The sequence below is a fragment of the Grammomys surdaster genome, unplaced genomic scaffold (assembly GCF_004785775.1).
Source record: "Grammomys surdaster isolate TR1022 unplaced genomic scaffold, NIH_TR_1.0 188, whole genome shotgun sequence".
Classification (NCBI taxonomy): Eukaryota; Metazoa; Chordata; class Mammalia; order Rodentia; family Muridae; genus Grammomys; species Grammomys surdaster.
In genome coordinates, this window is record NW_021604633.1 from 15,764,989 (window position 1) to 15,780,929 (window position 15,941).

Below are 15,941 nucleotides of genomic sequence, written 5' to 3' on the forward strand. Positions count from 1 at the left end.
TATATATATATATATATATACACATAGGATGTAGGAGCAACTACTAGGGCTTGGGTAGCCTGTCATGGATTTTACCCATCCAAGAAAAAAAAATACTGACTCTGTCTTCTCCAGAAGCCATCAGTTGCCAATAACTTCTCAGCCAGGAATGGAATTTCATGATGCTGTCCCTTGTTCATTCTCGGAGTTTTGGCTGGGTTGAACTTGTTCAAGCCTTGTACATGCAGTCATAGCTACTATGAATCATGTCTGGAAAATAATATTTCACTGCAGACTTCTACTACTTCTTGCTCATGGTGATTCATACACCGACCCACAACTGTTCAACATTCGTAGAATAAGAGACTATGGAGTGCTGATCTCTAAATGAGGTGTAGATATCTTATCACCACTTCCCAAGTCTCAGGGGTCACTGTGGAAGAGGGAACTGAAAAATTGGAAGAGTCAGAAGTAGAGGGCATATAAGGGAAACATTATTTGTGATGTTAATTTAATCTTTTTTTGATTTCAATGTTCACTAGGAATGTACATTATTAGTGTGGTGATTAAATGTTTTAATATCATATATTCAAGGCTTCACAGTAGTGATTCTTATAACTTTGGACTAATTTTTAACTATGCTAAGCCTTTGTGATCTCAGTAGTCAGTATGGCAGTATGGAAATACTGCCACACCTTACCTACAAGGCTGATGTGACAAATATGCATGCCAGGTGTCTGTTACTCAAGCAGAATTCAGTTAGATTTTCTTTCTCCCTCCTCTTCCTGAATTAGTTTTCATTGCTGCAATGAGTGACACAGACAGTGAGTTTCAGGTGTAGGATGCCTGTTCCTTGGAGCTGTTCAAGTTGGAGGAAAGGTGATGTGACAAAAGGTTTGCTGCTGCCCATAACAATCCTGCTGGGAGAGGGAAGAATATGATTTGGATAGAACAAATAGAAGACCCTGGAGACAATGAAGACACCTGTTGCTGGAGGACCTGATCACCCTCTGGGGAAGGAGGGCAAGGAATCTGCCCACAAAGGGGAAGGAGGAGGTTGCAATGAAGTGATAAAGATTTTACTGCTGTACCATTTTGAAGCATTTTTTAAGTATGGGCTGACTTCCACATAATGGAAATAAATTGGGGCACTATGCCTATAACTGCAGGGCTGATTACTTCTGAGTTGACTAGCTCTTCCACTGAGAGGCTGGCAAGTCTGACTTTTGATGGACTAGTATTTAGCAGTAGTTATCTTTACACCCCTCCTTCTATGGTCATCTTCTCATCACCGAGAACTAGAAGAAATTTTCATTTCAATCATTTCATGACATTTCTCTTTGTTAATGGCACCTTCGCTGTCACTTCTTGATCAGGGAAGAATCAGACAGTAAGTGACTCATTCCTGATTTGTTAATGCAAACCCTTTTTGTTATTTCATCATTTTGAGACATTCATGGGTAGTTATTTAGCTTTGCACATTCTTTTAAGCCCTGAGCTTGCTTAGGCAGAAGATGTTGAGTAGCGTGTTGAATTATGCAAAGTGAAGTTCAAAAAGTCAATCTTGATTTACAGCTGTTGCGTGAACAATTCAGTGCAAGCTCAGTGAAGCACATTATCTGCAAATAATACTCTGTACTTGTAAGGAAAGAGCTAGAGCAGAAGGAGGCTTCCTTTTCTATGATTAATGTCCACGTACTTTATAAACTATGATGCATTCTACTGAGGTCAGATGGGATTCACATACAGCATTTCTGTGCCCATGGGTGACTATCTAAAGGATAATCAAGAGCTCCTGTTGCTAGCCAATGTTATAGGGAACTCCTTTTTCTAATGGGGGACATTAAAGATGGTTTTAATCAGCCACTCAGGCTTATTCAGTGGCCATTGTGTAAGTACCAAGTGACAACCATTCTAGAAGAACAGGAAGTATTCCAGAAGTTTCTAAGATATTTTTCCATTTTTAAGTTCATCCCCAACAGACAAATATATTTTTCTATGACAAGGCACTCCAAACAGATGGGGTTCTATGTACAGTTCCTAACAGACAGATTTGCTATGTCAAGGTGCTCTGAATAGGTGGGGCTGTATACCCACACCTCGGTCTCATTTCTTCTAGCTATATCTTGTGATTCATACATAGAAGACATTCACTGCTGGGCCTTTTGGGGGATAATCCTCTGACCAACCCCCCAAACAAAATGATAACAAGCAAAACAGCTGAGTTCTTTTTTCTTATAAGGGATCTAAAATAATAGTCTGTCACATAACAAGAGAGCAGAAGCCTGTGGCTAGGAAGAGAATGACAGAAAAATGTTGTGACCAGATCACTGTATATTGTTGCTTTGGTTTTTAAATAAATAGGTTGGAAATCTACACAGCTGGTGCCCTTTATTACATAGGAAAAAATGATGTGAACGGATCTAAGGTTGTGCACCCCACAAATTGGTTGGAGGTTTCAGGCTAATTTCTGGCCTCACTAGGGAACTGAGGTGGAAGCTTGGCTACAAAGACATGAGCCAGATAGACATGACAGCCATTGAGCAGACGTTAGAGTTGCATGCAAGTTCAGAAGTCGCTGGAAGCTGCAGGCAGGTTTCCAGGTGCCAGGTAATTGCCTCTGTGTCTATGCCACACAATCTCTTCTATGTCAGGAATCGGAGAAGCTGAGCTGACTTTAGGGAGGTCTTGGATCTAGATGCTGACAACATCCAAGGAAGACAGGCTTCAACAGGTTTAGGAAGAAATTGCTGAGGGATGGGCAGTATCTTTGCTAATGATTAGAATTTTTTAATCCAATGTCATTTGAGAAATTCTCACTAAAAATGGACCAGGATCCCTCTCTCTCCTTTTTCTGTGTTCTTTTTTGTTAATTGCTGTTTTCATCTATTCACTTATTTGACTCTCTGTTAACTCTAGTATACATAGTACAAAATTGTGTGTATAAATTGTGTGTATAAATATATATACACATGCTTGAATGTTTGTGCTCGGGTGCAATTTATTTTACTTGTGCCCTGAAACTGCACAAGAAGAGATACATTATTCATGACTTTAAGAAAATATTAAATGAATTTTGTTTCTATCTAGTTGGTGTACCTATAGATCCACATTACAGGTTTGCTTTGTTTTCGTAGAGACCTGAGAAAGAAACTCTTGAGTCTTTCTACATTATTTCTTGTCCTTCATGACATAATCAGTCAAACATTCCTTAATAGATATGAATTCTGAGAAAGGTATGATTAGTTTGGTTTGTCATTGATTACACACCATAAGACTACACGACCATAAGCTTAGATGGTATAATCCACTACATACCTTGATATATCACATATGCTCTTGTGTGTGGTCCTTCATTGATGAATAGTCTTTAGTCAATACATAACTATAAATTGTTTTCATCAATTTTATTCAGGCGCTTCTAACATAAAGTGATTTGAAGTGTGTATAAAAATACAGTCAATGTAGGAAGAGACATACTAGAAAATGGAGTGACTAGTATAGAGACCAGAGAACCTGAGAGTAGCCACAGGAGGGCCACTGGTTTGCTGTGAGTGTCCCATAAGACAAAGCTGAGAATTAGACCAGCTCATTGAAAGCCTTCTGAAACTTAACATGGAGTACAAGATTTTTTATTGACACTATATATATATCAGTGAACTTAATGTATTGACAAACACAATTTATTCTCTTAAAGTTCTGTAGGTCAGGCAGTATGATATTAAATCCAGGTCTTCTCTGAGATCTGAAGTCATTCTGCCACATGGTTTTTGATGCTTTGTTTCTTTCCTCTGTCTTCATCTCTAGTATCATTGCATTTTCTATTCTTCTGTATTCATGCATTTGTCTCCTCATATTGTGCATCAGTTTTATCTTTTTTTTTTTTTTTTGGTTTTTTGAGACAGGGTTTCTCTGTGTAGCCCTGGCTGTCTTGGAACTCACTCTGTAGACCAGGCTGCCCTCAAACTCAGAAATCCTCCTTTCTTTGCCTCCCAAGTGCTGGGATTAAAGGTGTGCACCACCACTGCCTGGCCAGTTTTACCTTTTAAAAAGTATCCATTGGCTGTATAGGTCCTACATAGACAACCTCTCTTTTCTTAAGGTCAGTTAACTCAAAAACTTACCCAGCATGTAGTCCAATATGTTCACAGACTCTGGTATGGAGACATGACTATCTGTGGGGGTGGGGCATCATCATACCTTTCACATAATAGTAACAAGTCACCTGGTTATCCTAGAGCATCTCTGTCTGTACATACAGGTTCAGACAGGTGAACATTGTATATTTGTTAGCCATGAAATCCAAAGCACAGTAAGAGAAAGAAAATGAGGACAGAAGAGGAGAAGGAAAAGAAAGAGACTAACAAGCAGAAAGCAGGACACATTTTTGTTGCCTTTATGATATGGGTCCCTACATCATCCATTATTTTTCTTCCTTCCTGTTCACTAGAACTGTGTTACTAAAGTAAGGCTGTATTCAACAGAGAGTGAAGATGGACTGAAGAAGTAACAAAGAATTTTCAGACATGTTTTAAAACTATCATAGTCACTACAAATATTTACGGTATTCATCACACATCTTTTCTTGAGGATAGCAAGTAAAATTTTCTTCATGAGTCTCATAAAAGGACACTATGTAATATAAATGTGATGACCTCACTGACAGCTGTACAAAAATACACAAGGATAACGTTTACCTAGAAGTTTCTTGTAACACTTCTACATGGTAGCACCAAGCTACACTTCAGGGGAAAAAAATGGCTTCACAAATTGCTGAAGGCTTTATTCCAAGATTATAGACTTCAGATAACTCCAGGGAAAATTCCTAAAGACTATAGAAAATTTAATGTGCTACCCATACCATTCATCTGGGTTTCATGAGTATTTCATGATAAAGATGTAAAAGTTTGATGCCTCAGAAAGATTGAGTGTATATTTCTTGACAAAAGCCATGAACTATAACAATGTATGTGGCTATTTAAAGGCAGATCTTGGGACTTTTGAACTCTGTTAGTATCTAGTACTTTCATGAAATAAGTAAACTGTGTTCTTCTCTATGCAGTCAAAACTTCCAGACACAAATACACACAAAACATTATATAAACAGAGCCTTGAAACACATTAACTTAAAAATGATTCTTTTCCATTTTCATTATTGGAGTGCACACTTAGAAAATGTACAGTTGCTACTCTGTGGCTCCCATCTTTGCTGTGAAATTATTATGGAAATTGGCTTTTCACCGTTAATATTTTTTGTCAATTTTTAAATCTTGTGAGATAGGTTTTTAAAAGATTTGAAATGGGAATTAAGTGAATAAGACCTAGTGTGGGAGTTATCTAAATTAGGTTCTATATTGTCTTTTCTAAACTCATATTATACTAAGTGATTAGCAATTATTTTTGTTTATTGTATCCTCCAATTTTTGCTTTCTTTGTATTGTCTGCAGTAACTGTTTTTCCTACTCTGTGTTGATAACCAGGTTATTCAATCACATATATTTGGCAATTAGTATACACATGAACAGTCTCCTCTTTGCTTTGCAATTAAGTAATGCATGATGCAGACTGTGAAATGAATGACTACAAGATAATTACGAGGCATACTTAATAGAAAGCCAAGTTCACTAGCTTTTTAATGTTCTTTTATTTAAGTAGCCATACTTGATTATTGTATTTTTTTTTACTACTAACTAATAAAACAAGGAATTGCAAAGTACTTTTGACTGCCCTGCCAAATTGCCTTTATCTTTTTATCTCACACATGATGTCAATGAAATACATGCAGAATGAATACAATATGTATCTTAAATATAGCATGGTGAGGATATGAGAGTACGAGGAAGGAGGCAGACCTTTGCAGGGGCTGGTTTTTACTTATTTGTGGTAGGCATTGCAACTAGTGCTTTGGCTGTACTAGCTGCATGTTCTACATTGAGCCCCATCCTCAGCCCCTCATCTTTAAAGTTAGCTGCTGCTACCTTCTTTATACCTAAGTGTTTGATATGCTTGTGAGAAGCCACACTTTTGCAGTTGAAGGTAACTTATTAAGGCATACCAAAATAAATAGAGCTTTCAATTTTCTGTTCACACAACCTATTAAACGTATAACTAGTTTACATGTTTGGATATAGAAAATACCTTCTGTGGCTTGTTTGCCCTACAAAAGAATCAGATCCAGGGCCTCACAAATGCTAGGCCTGTATTGAAACTATTGAATATATCATAGGCCTCCATATGAAAAGTTAAGTTTGTCTTCCTGGATTTTTTTTTTTTGTTCTCATTTCTTGGTTTCTTTAACTTTTCAAAACTATATTTTCACTTGTTTGTGTGTGGATGCGTGTCAGCCATGGTGCACACAAGGAAATTATAGGACAACTTACAAAAGCCCATTCTCTTCTTATACTATATGGGACCCTTAAGTCAAACTCAGGTTATCATGATTAAAAGTAAACACCTTCACTCACTGAACCATTTGACCAGCCCTCTTTCCTACAAGTTCTTATTCTGAAAATCTTGGGCCTTGATTTGAATTTTTTTCTCCGCAGCAAACTTGGACAGATCAACTTTCTATTCCCCTGTGGGTTCATGTCCTTCCTGCTGCTCCGCAAGGATTCTTGGGGAGGCAGACTGCAGGAAGTTTAACTGCACTTATTCCACGCAGTTGCTGGGGCGGGTGCCTGGCTGAGACACTGCTCTGGGGGTAGAAAGGCAGTCGGAGGTGTGAGAAAGCCAGAGCTGATTTGGGGGTTCCCCGGATCAACGACTGGGCTGGGACCATGGGTTCTCAGACTCTTGACTATCCCTGAGAAGTGAGGGCTGGCGACAGTGTCTGGGCACGGCGGGGGGTGAGTCTGTAGTTGAAAGCCTTCTCCATGGTTCCCCGTGGTGGATCTTGATGAAAGACAATCCATGGTTCTAAACTGTTTATTGGCTGTTCACAGTGGAGAATGGATATATACTTAACCATAGCCACTTCTCAGGGTAAACCAGAGATTAAACACCTTTTGCAGGGAGGAATGTCTGGGAAGGGAAGCATCTTGGCTAAGCCCTCAGGGCCTTTAGGTACCTCCTTAGTATGGAGAAGGCTTGTTTTGGCCTACAAGACCACAAGTCATGATTCTTTATGTGAGAAGCATGGCACAGGTTTCAGGCCAGGAATCTCTGGTAGGGAATGGGGAGTCGCCTATGTTTCAGGTGTGTGCCCAACAAGTCTCTAGGTCTCAACCTGGTCTACCTTACCAAGCTTCCTGTCATGGTTTTACTGTCTCGCATTCCCCCTTTCCTCTTTATGATCATGTATAGCCATGAATAACTGAAGACTATTAAAAATGTTCAATAGGTTTTCATTAGCTTTTATTACAGTATATTTGTTACCTTTTCTTGAATTATTATATCGACAAAAGGCAGAGAAGTTGCAATCAAAAAAGTTCATTCAAATTAATCAGCTGCATTCTATTGCACTTAGAGTGATAATTATAGCACAGAAGGACATGAAAAGTGAAAATTCTGTGGGCATTTTCATATTCTCCTCTAACATGAGAATCCTATTTTCCAAGTGAGAAAATTATTATCTAGTGTTTATTTTGAATATTGCAATATTAACTACTTAGAGTAAAACTTCTCTGTGTAGGCCAGAGGACTCTGGGATACCTAGGGAGGATCGTGTCATTTGTAAGAGTCTGTTGACAAGGGGTCTGCCAAATTGGATCCACCAGACTTGCTTATGGAGGAAGAATACTAAACACAACCTGACCTCTGCTCACATCATTTGCCTTTGCCGAGACACACATTTTTATCTGCAATCTCTTTTAATGTTTGCTTAAAAGAGAGCTGAAGAAACCCTGGGGAGAGAAAAACAGAGATGTCTTATTTTTTATTAGCTGAACCCCAGTTTTATGCAGATGAAGACTAGCAATTCAGATATAGCACTAGCTGCCTGTGAAATTACAAAGTGGGGGTGGAATTGACTTATAGACAGAACAGACATCTAGATAACTATAATACCTGTTTTTCTGTTTCATATTTGGCTCAATTAGATAAATGTGTAACCTAATGACAAGGGGAGTTTATTGGTGTTGTAATATTGAAGAGGAGAAAGACTTTATTCTTGTGTACAGACTTGGAGACTGCTCCTGGGCAAGTGGTAAGTTTGAGACTCAATTGTTAATACTAAAAGTATGGGCAGCTTATGAAAACAAATGATAAGGTTATTGGACTACAGCACTTTGTCTTAAATGTGAAGAAAACACTGCTAATCTGGGGTTACATAAAGATGCAGAGAATAGAAAATAATGAATTCTCTCTCTCTCTCTCTCTCTCTCTCTCTCTCTCTCTCTCTCTCTCTCTCTCTCTCTCTCTCTCTGAATAAGTGTCATCACATAGTATTTCCCTGGATGGCTTTGGATTCATAGAAATCAGCCTGGTCTCTATCTTTGAAGTGCTGGGATTAAAGGCATACACTATCATATCCAGTCTTTAGATACTTGATTTTTTAACTCACAATTTATATCAAATTAATAATCCATGGTCAGTATATTTAGGTACTAATCAATCATGATTGTGATTAGTATTCATGTAAAAATATTTATAAGGTAGATCTTACATATTTTCTTTTCTCTAACAAGAATGCAGAAATGCAGTAGAGTTTGTGAGTGCTTCTATAATGTCATAGTAATAAAATAGTAGTCTCCCTTAAAAGTAAAATGAGTATGTGTGTATAAATAGGACATTTTTAGAAAAAGTGCTATATTCACTATTTGGCTTTTATTCTTTTATGAAGTAGGTTTTTTTCTTTATAGATATCAATAGCATTAAATACAGATGTACTTTGTCTTTGTATACAAAGTTAATTTATTGTTTTTTAGAGGAAATTTGATGTTTTCCCCTTTTTTATGATCAAGTAACATTTTGTCTAAATTTACAAGAATTATTCTTTTTTCCTCATTAATTTATTTATTCAATTGTAGCCCCCTTCATCCTCTCCTCTTAGTTTCACTGTATAAATTCTTCCCCCAATACTCCCTCAGCTTCTCAGAGAAGGAGAAATCCCCCATATGTATCAACTCTCCCTGGCTCATCAAATACAGCAGGATTAAGAACATCCTCTCTCACTGAGGCCTGACAAGGAAGCCCAACTAGGGAAAGGGTATCCAATGGCAGGCAACAGAGTCATAGACAGCCCCCACCACACACACATAATTGTTATGGAACCCAGTTGAAGACCAAGGTGTGTGGGACTGTGTAAAGGTATCTTGGTTCTTGGCTGGGCATGGGCCTGGAACCCCAAGACTCCAAGGGAGAAACTGCAGGTGTTTGGCCACATCCTCAGAACCCAGGGTCCTGATATGCAGTCTAGTCTCCATGGACCTACATTGTTCAGTCACATAGGCCATTACTGGGGGGTTGGGGGGCCTCCAAAAGTGCACAGGTAGAGGGTGTGACTACAGTCCTCAGGCCCTAGAGAGATTTACATACTAATGAAGGCCAGAGGGTGGAGCAAATTAAGCATTCTTCCCCAGAACCTCCCCCTTTCTCCCTCCCTACTTAACTCAGGTCTTCCCTGAGTTTGGGGGGTGGGGAGGGTGTACATCCAGATCCATCCACCATCCACCATGAAAATAAACCCTTCTGGAACCAAGGACGTCCTCCTGTCATTGGGGTCTGCCTTTGCCAACGCCTCCAGCCTCTGGAACCTTAGACTTTCTCCTGTTTGTGGGATCTGCCGCTGGCATGGAAAGCCTCCAGGCCACTGCTTCCTCTTTATTTACCCACAAAGGTGCACATCTGCTACAAATGTATAGGGAGCTAGGTCCAGCTCATGCATGTTCTTTGGTTGGTTGGTTCAGTCTCTGTGAACGAGTTCCATGGGTCCAGGTTAGTTGATTCTGTAGGACATCTTGTGGTGTTCATCATCGAAAAAAGTCAGGATAAGAACTCAAACAGGTTAGGAACCTGAAGGCAGGAACTGAAGCAAAGGCCATGGAGTGGTGTTGCTTATATATCTCCCTCCCAACCTGATCCTCCCTCTGGGTAATCTGGCCTATTATACACAGAGCTGAACTGGAAGGAGTGAAGCCTACCTTGGTTCTGGTGTGTGTAATGAGACTTTGGTCAGCAATGAGTATATGGGCAAAGAGCACACTCCAGGACAGCTTCAGAGAACTGATTCCTTTATGGAGAATGGAGGTATATTCATGTTCCTGTACCCAGGGTTTCTGGAGCAAGACTTATGTGGCTGTGTGCCATTGGCTAGGTCAAAAGTGTTGGAAGATGCTTCATCTACATACTCAGGGGCTATAGTTATGCCAAGTTTAGATGTGACAAAAATAGAACAAACAAAATCTCTTAGAGAGGGTTATTTTATAAGGTCAAACAAGGAGTGAAGCCTGATAAGTATCAGGGTAATAAATTTCCCCTGGGACTGATGGTAGGGGAGCTAGCTTTATGGCACCAGGTTGTGAGAGGGAAAGTAGCCAATTCCTGTTGTCCTCATGTTTGAGGTATCCTCAGTTAAAGCTTCCTCTACCCTTTCTCCATAGTAACCTAGGCCATTATGGTCCCACATTTACTGGCTTGCTCTCCATAGCTTTTTCAGCCTGTTTTGTTACAGAACACAGGAACACTAGCCCAGGAATGGCTGTACCTACAATGGGCTGGGCCCTCCCCCATCAATTTAAAAAAATGTCCCACAGACTTGACTACAGCCTAGCTTTATTGAGGAATTTTCTCAAAGGAAGTTCCTTCCTTTCAGATGAGTCTAGTCTATGTCAAATTGATATAAACCCAGCAAGCTCATACATGATATTTCTTTATCACTGAAAATCAGTCTATGATTTATAAATGACATATTGTTTACGTTCTTTTTCATTGCAGCTAAAGACCAAAGTTAAAGAGATAGTTACTGGTGGGAAGTAAAGGATGTGATGTATTGTTATATACTTGAGGACCTAACCGTGGCCATGATCACCATAGCAACTGCCCCAAGCGTGTCTCTCTATGGTAGAAATTTGTAATGGTAAAATCCTTTAAAACAACTAATCTAATTGTTGACTGTTCCATGCAGTAAGACAAATCAGAAAATCAATCAGATCCCTCCAGTTTCTAACCTTCATCTTGTAACACATAAAATGAAAGTCTTGACAGTCAGCTTGACTGTCTAAAAACCAGTGTACTTAGAACTGAGCCAGAAATCCAACAGCTTGTTCTTGTTAGGCTTCTTAAGCACAGGGCAGTCTTATTTTCCTAAAAGACTATGAAAATTTTTTCATAGTTTGACTCTTATATAAAATTGGGCCACGGCATTGGACTAGTCTTTCTTGTTTCCATGGTGTCCCAACTTAATCAAGCCCACATATTAACTAAATACAAACAAACAAACACCCAGTATTTTAAATATTTAAGTAATTACTATTTGTTTACTAAAATTTAAATTTTATTCTTTCATCCTGGGGAAGTAGTTATGCCAAGTTTAGATGTTACAAAAACAACTCTTCTACAATCTCAAAGTATATAATCAAGGTCTAAAATAGTTGTTATTTTATATCTTTTATATGTAGTTCTATGGAGGTTATGTAAATATAATTAATAATTTGATCACACGCTTTGACTACCAAGGTTCTTCAAACTAAATATGTTAAGGAGTTGACCAGCATTTTAGTATTTTAATATGAAAGAACCTACTGAAGGCACAGAGAGGTAGAATTAAATTTAAGCCTAGGTGGCATACTTGTTTACAATTGACAAGAGTTACTCTTCACATCCTCTCTTCAGCTCTAGGCTTTGTACCAACCTCTTGAGTGGAATTATAATTATTTCTACAGTTATATAAATGCTTATATTTTAAAGCAAAATGTAAGCTATTTTTCCCAGTATCTAGACCTCACAGGCTGCATGGACGTGATGGAAAACATTAATAGACTGAACCTTATTCTTATTTAACTGAAAGAAATTACAGCTGTTGATGGTTTCTGCAGCTAATGAACCATATCTACAGTAAGGCTACAAATTTCTGCTGCCATACAAGTGATTCTCAACAAGTAGATTGACACTAGGCATGTCACAACAGGAAAAGATAATTTCTCACTCATGCCACGGACCTGGGAGCAACGTTAAAAGCACTCCCCTGGCTGGTTATATGGGAATGTTCCACAGTTAACTTCTAGGAGAGATGAAGCAGCTGCCTTGTGCCAGAGCAATCTATGCTTCCAGTTCTCACATATATGTCAAAATAATGTTCCTGGTGGTGTGCCATGGGTAATTAAGCACATTTGTCATTGAAGACACATGATTTCACATCACTGAATAGATGAACAGATGATTCGTTCCCAGCCTGTATTGACAGTCTGAATAAAGCAGAGGTGAGAATCAGCAAGGGAGTGGAGTGTCAGCTCACATACTGCCTCTCCACTGCCTATCCGCAGTTTGGTTTTCTAGCACTCTTACATGTAGTTTTCAATGAATGCCTTCAAAAGAAGAGGGAGTTAAAGTACAAAGCTTTCACATCTGACAGTGAGTTAGATGCTAAGTCTATCAGGGCGTCATGAGCGACCTGACATCCGGCTTTGATAGTGAGTGGTAGAAGAATTCAGATCTCCAGATGCAGCTACTACTCCATCCCAAGGCTTGGAAGATGCTGCTGCCTTAGTTTCCAATCACTGAGGTAAAAACCACCACCACCACCACCAACAACAAAACCTACCTCCAGTTCTGAGTAATAGTCAAGTGTAGACCATGGACTTAGGAAACTCAGGTTTATGTGCACCTACAAGACTGTATGTTAGAGTTCATATGAGGTTCATGTACACAGAATATAAAACAGTATTTAAGTCTGTCTCATGTGGAGATTTCAAAGTTCAGAATAACAAAAATTACTGAGTATTCTTTAAATTTTCAAGAACTTAAAAAATTCTTCAATGTTCTGAAAATATTTATGACTGTCTTATTTAAGAATTTGGCAGGTCTAACTCTCATCACATTTGCTTTTTCAAAGAACTGGTTATCCAGTTTAGTATTTTAAAGCAGAATCAGAGATCAAAAGACAAAAAACAAAAGACAATAAAAGGGGAACATTCCGTGGGAAACTAGTAAGATATGAAATGTTAATCATAGTTTTGATAATCACGCTAAAGTTCTGGAAGATATAAACACTAGGGGAATGTGTAGAGGAAGTTTACTATTTTTATTACCCCTTGGTTAGCATAAAATTATCTCATGATATTTTGTTTTAAAATTTCACACCAGATAGTGAGGGAAAGAGAACTAGGATAAAGAACTGCAACAGTGAGTGGGCACATCCCATAATGATCTTTGCTTTTGTAAAACCTTTAAGCATAATGAGCTCCAGAAGCTATAGGAAGAATGTTAAATATAAAAATGATATTTAAAAATATAGTGCCCTTAAGACCAGTTCCTGGAATCACGACATGCACACTTACCTCGGGCCTCATACTTATCTTCTAATATAAAACATGTTAAAGGGGACACTGAAAGAAGGAAAAATTCATTCCTTCAAATATTAAGTGTTCAACTTTCAGTAACGGTTTTGTCTCAAAGACATCTGTGCTATTAATCTCCAAAAGTAAACCAGTGGCTCGGGCCTTCCCGGGTATCTGATGGGTCAAGAACACCCATTGCAAAAATCAAGCCCATTTCACAGTGTCCCTAACACTAAGGCAGCATAGAACTGGAGAGTCAAAACTTAGTTCTCATGGTCTTCTCTACTGCCTACCACTGGGTAAGAGAAGACATGGCTACTCTTGGAAGGAAACTTTCAAGGAGTCAGTGACCTGATTGTAGAGGATCATGTGCTCATGGTGAAGTGTTTCCTGTATAAGAGCACCCTCAGCTCATTTTCTATTCCAGAATGGAAACGAAGAAAAACCATGAGAAATGTGTTCCGTGTGGCTCTTTAGTCCCTCTAGGTATGTGAAACCATATTCTCACTGCTCTCCAGAAAGAAATGTAAATGATCAAGAGCACAAGTAGTATCTCAGTGACCAAGACCTCCAACGAAGTAGGGTCAGCATATTTGCTGAGTCTACAGTTTCTAACGTCCAATGATGGTGTCAAATATAGAATTCAAATATATTTGAAGGGTTGTACTACTTAGATGTAATTACAATTTTATACACTGGATACTTTTTTGTAACTACCTGCTTGTTTTAATAACTCTCAACAAGAAAAATCTAAAATTACCAGTAATGTTTGTCTTTTCAAATACTGAAGTAGATAAAAGTTATGCTTAAAAATAGGATGTGGTATGTCCACCTTTAATCTCAGCATTATGGAGGTAGAAGCAGAAGGATCTCTGTGATATCAAGGCCAGCCTGATATATAAAGCAAGTTCAGAAGAGCCAGGACTGTTATACAAAGAAACTCTGTCTCCAAAAACCAAAACAAAAGAAAACAATAAACTAGTTATGCTTAAAATGATTATACTGCTAAAGGAGCATCATGCCGAAATCACCATGTGGAAACAGGCAATCTGCAAAAGGCCCACATTGTCTTAGACTACATCAAAGCATCTTTCTCAGGATTGGTGTGTTTAGTCTACACGGTGGCTCCTGCTGTGGGAAAGTCCTTGAATCTGACCTAGATTTCATTGCAGTTTATTCTAATTTTTGAATTTATCTTATGGAATTTCTGTGTGTCTTTAGGAAAGATGAACCCCCAACTTCTGTTGACATCTTGAGTAGTTGTAAAGATTTGATAAAATGATAATTAATAATAATAATATGCAGAGTCACTACTCTATTTTCATTTTAAAGAAGGCTGATTTATAGGAAAAACTATCAGTGGGTAATTTTCTTGGGACTTTTCTTGCTTATACAAGCTAGATAAGAATACTGTAGGGGAAGGCACTAAAACTTGAATTTGCAGGTTCAGAAATAATTGTCAGAAGTCTGGAGCATTTCCTTCTTTGAACTGTAAATCTAAATATAAGTTTCTAAACAAAGATAATCTGAATGCTGTTAAATGACATCATCAGAACAAGCATTTTAACTCCCTTGGTGATGATTTTATAATCTATGTTTTAAGATGTGTATCATTCATACTGCTTGAATCTGCATTATCAAGCCTTCCTCCCTTCCCTGCTTCTCACCAACTCTGTCTCCTCTCATAGACTTAGATGAACATGCAAGCAAGGAAAGATTTACTCCTTTTCTCTTTTCCATTCTTTTCTCTGTTTTTCCTAGAGGATCTTAGCATAGATTCAGATTGATTAGCCATTGGATCCTTGTTTTCAGTTTCTTCATTAGTGATACAAATTCACAGTAAAGATATTTTCATGGAATCATTAGAAAGGTTAAAAAGGAGAAGACTGAAACATGGTAACACCCTCTTTAACATGAAGATGGTATTCAATCAGTATGGTTCCTGTCACAGTTAAAGACTTTGAATGAAAGGAAGGGATGTTTTCCCCTAGGATTGTCAAAATAAAGAAAACAATATTGGTGCTTTGAAATTACAGACATGTGTTTCCTCTAGTTCTGCAGTCTAGACCTCTGAAATTCCCTAGTGTAAAGGTTTGTACCCCTCCTCAGCTTCCTTTCCTTGTCCCTTGCAGGTTTGGTAGCCTTCTGTACTAAGAGCCTGAGCAGACAGAGGTCACTCTGCCTCCACCTTTCCTAGCGTTCTTCTCTTTCCTCGAGCCCTCTCGTCCATGCAGCTCTTGTCATAGTGACACTTGGCTTTAGAATTAGCATCACCACACAAAATTCAGGGGGAATCAGCTTTGGTTATTTCTATACATACCCTCTTTCTGAGTCACATCAATTTCATAGGTTCTGGGGTTTAAAATATTGGCTAATCTTTTGGTGGGTTACTATTCAACTTAGTATAGTTTGTGTTATTTATTTTATGATAATTGAACCGACAGAAAAATTTATTTTTTGATAATTATTAGTGTTTTACCAATTATAGATTCATTGATTGACCATTTGCTTTATTACAACCTCACAAAT

General features: G+C 38.3%; 1 protein-coding gene across 5 annotated transcripts in view; it reads left to right on the forward strand.

Annotated features, from left to right (window-relative positions):
* Immp2l (inner mitochondrial membrane peptidase subunit 2) overlaps positions 1 to 15,941 on the forward strand; it is a 796,480-nt gene that overhangs the window by 591,888 nt on the left and 188,651 nt on the right. The gene's annotated exons all lie outside the window — the stretch shown is intronic.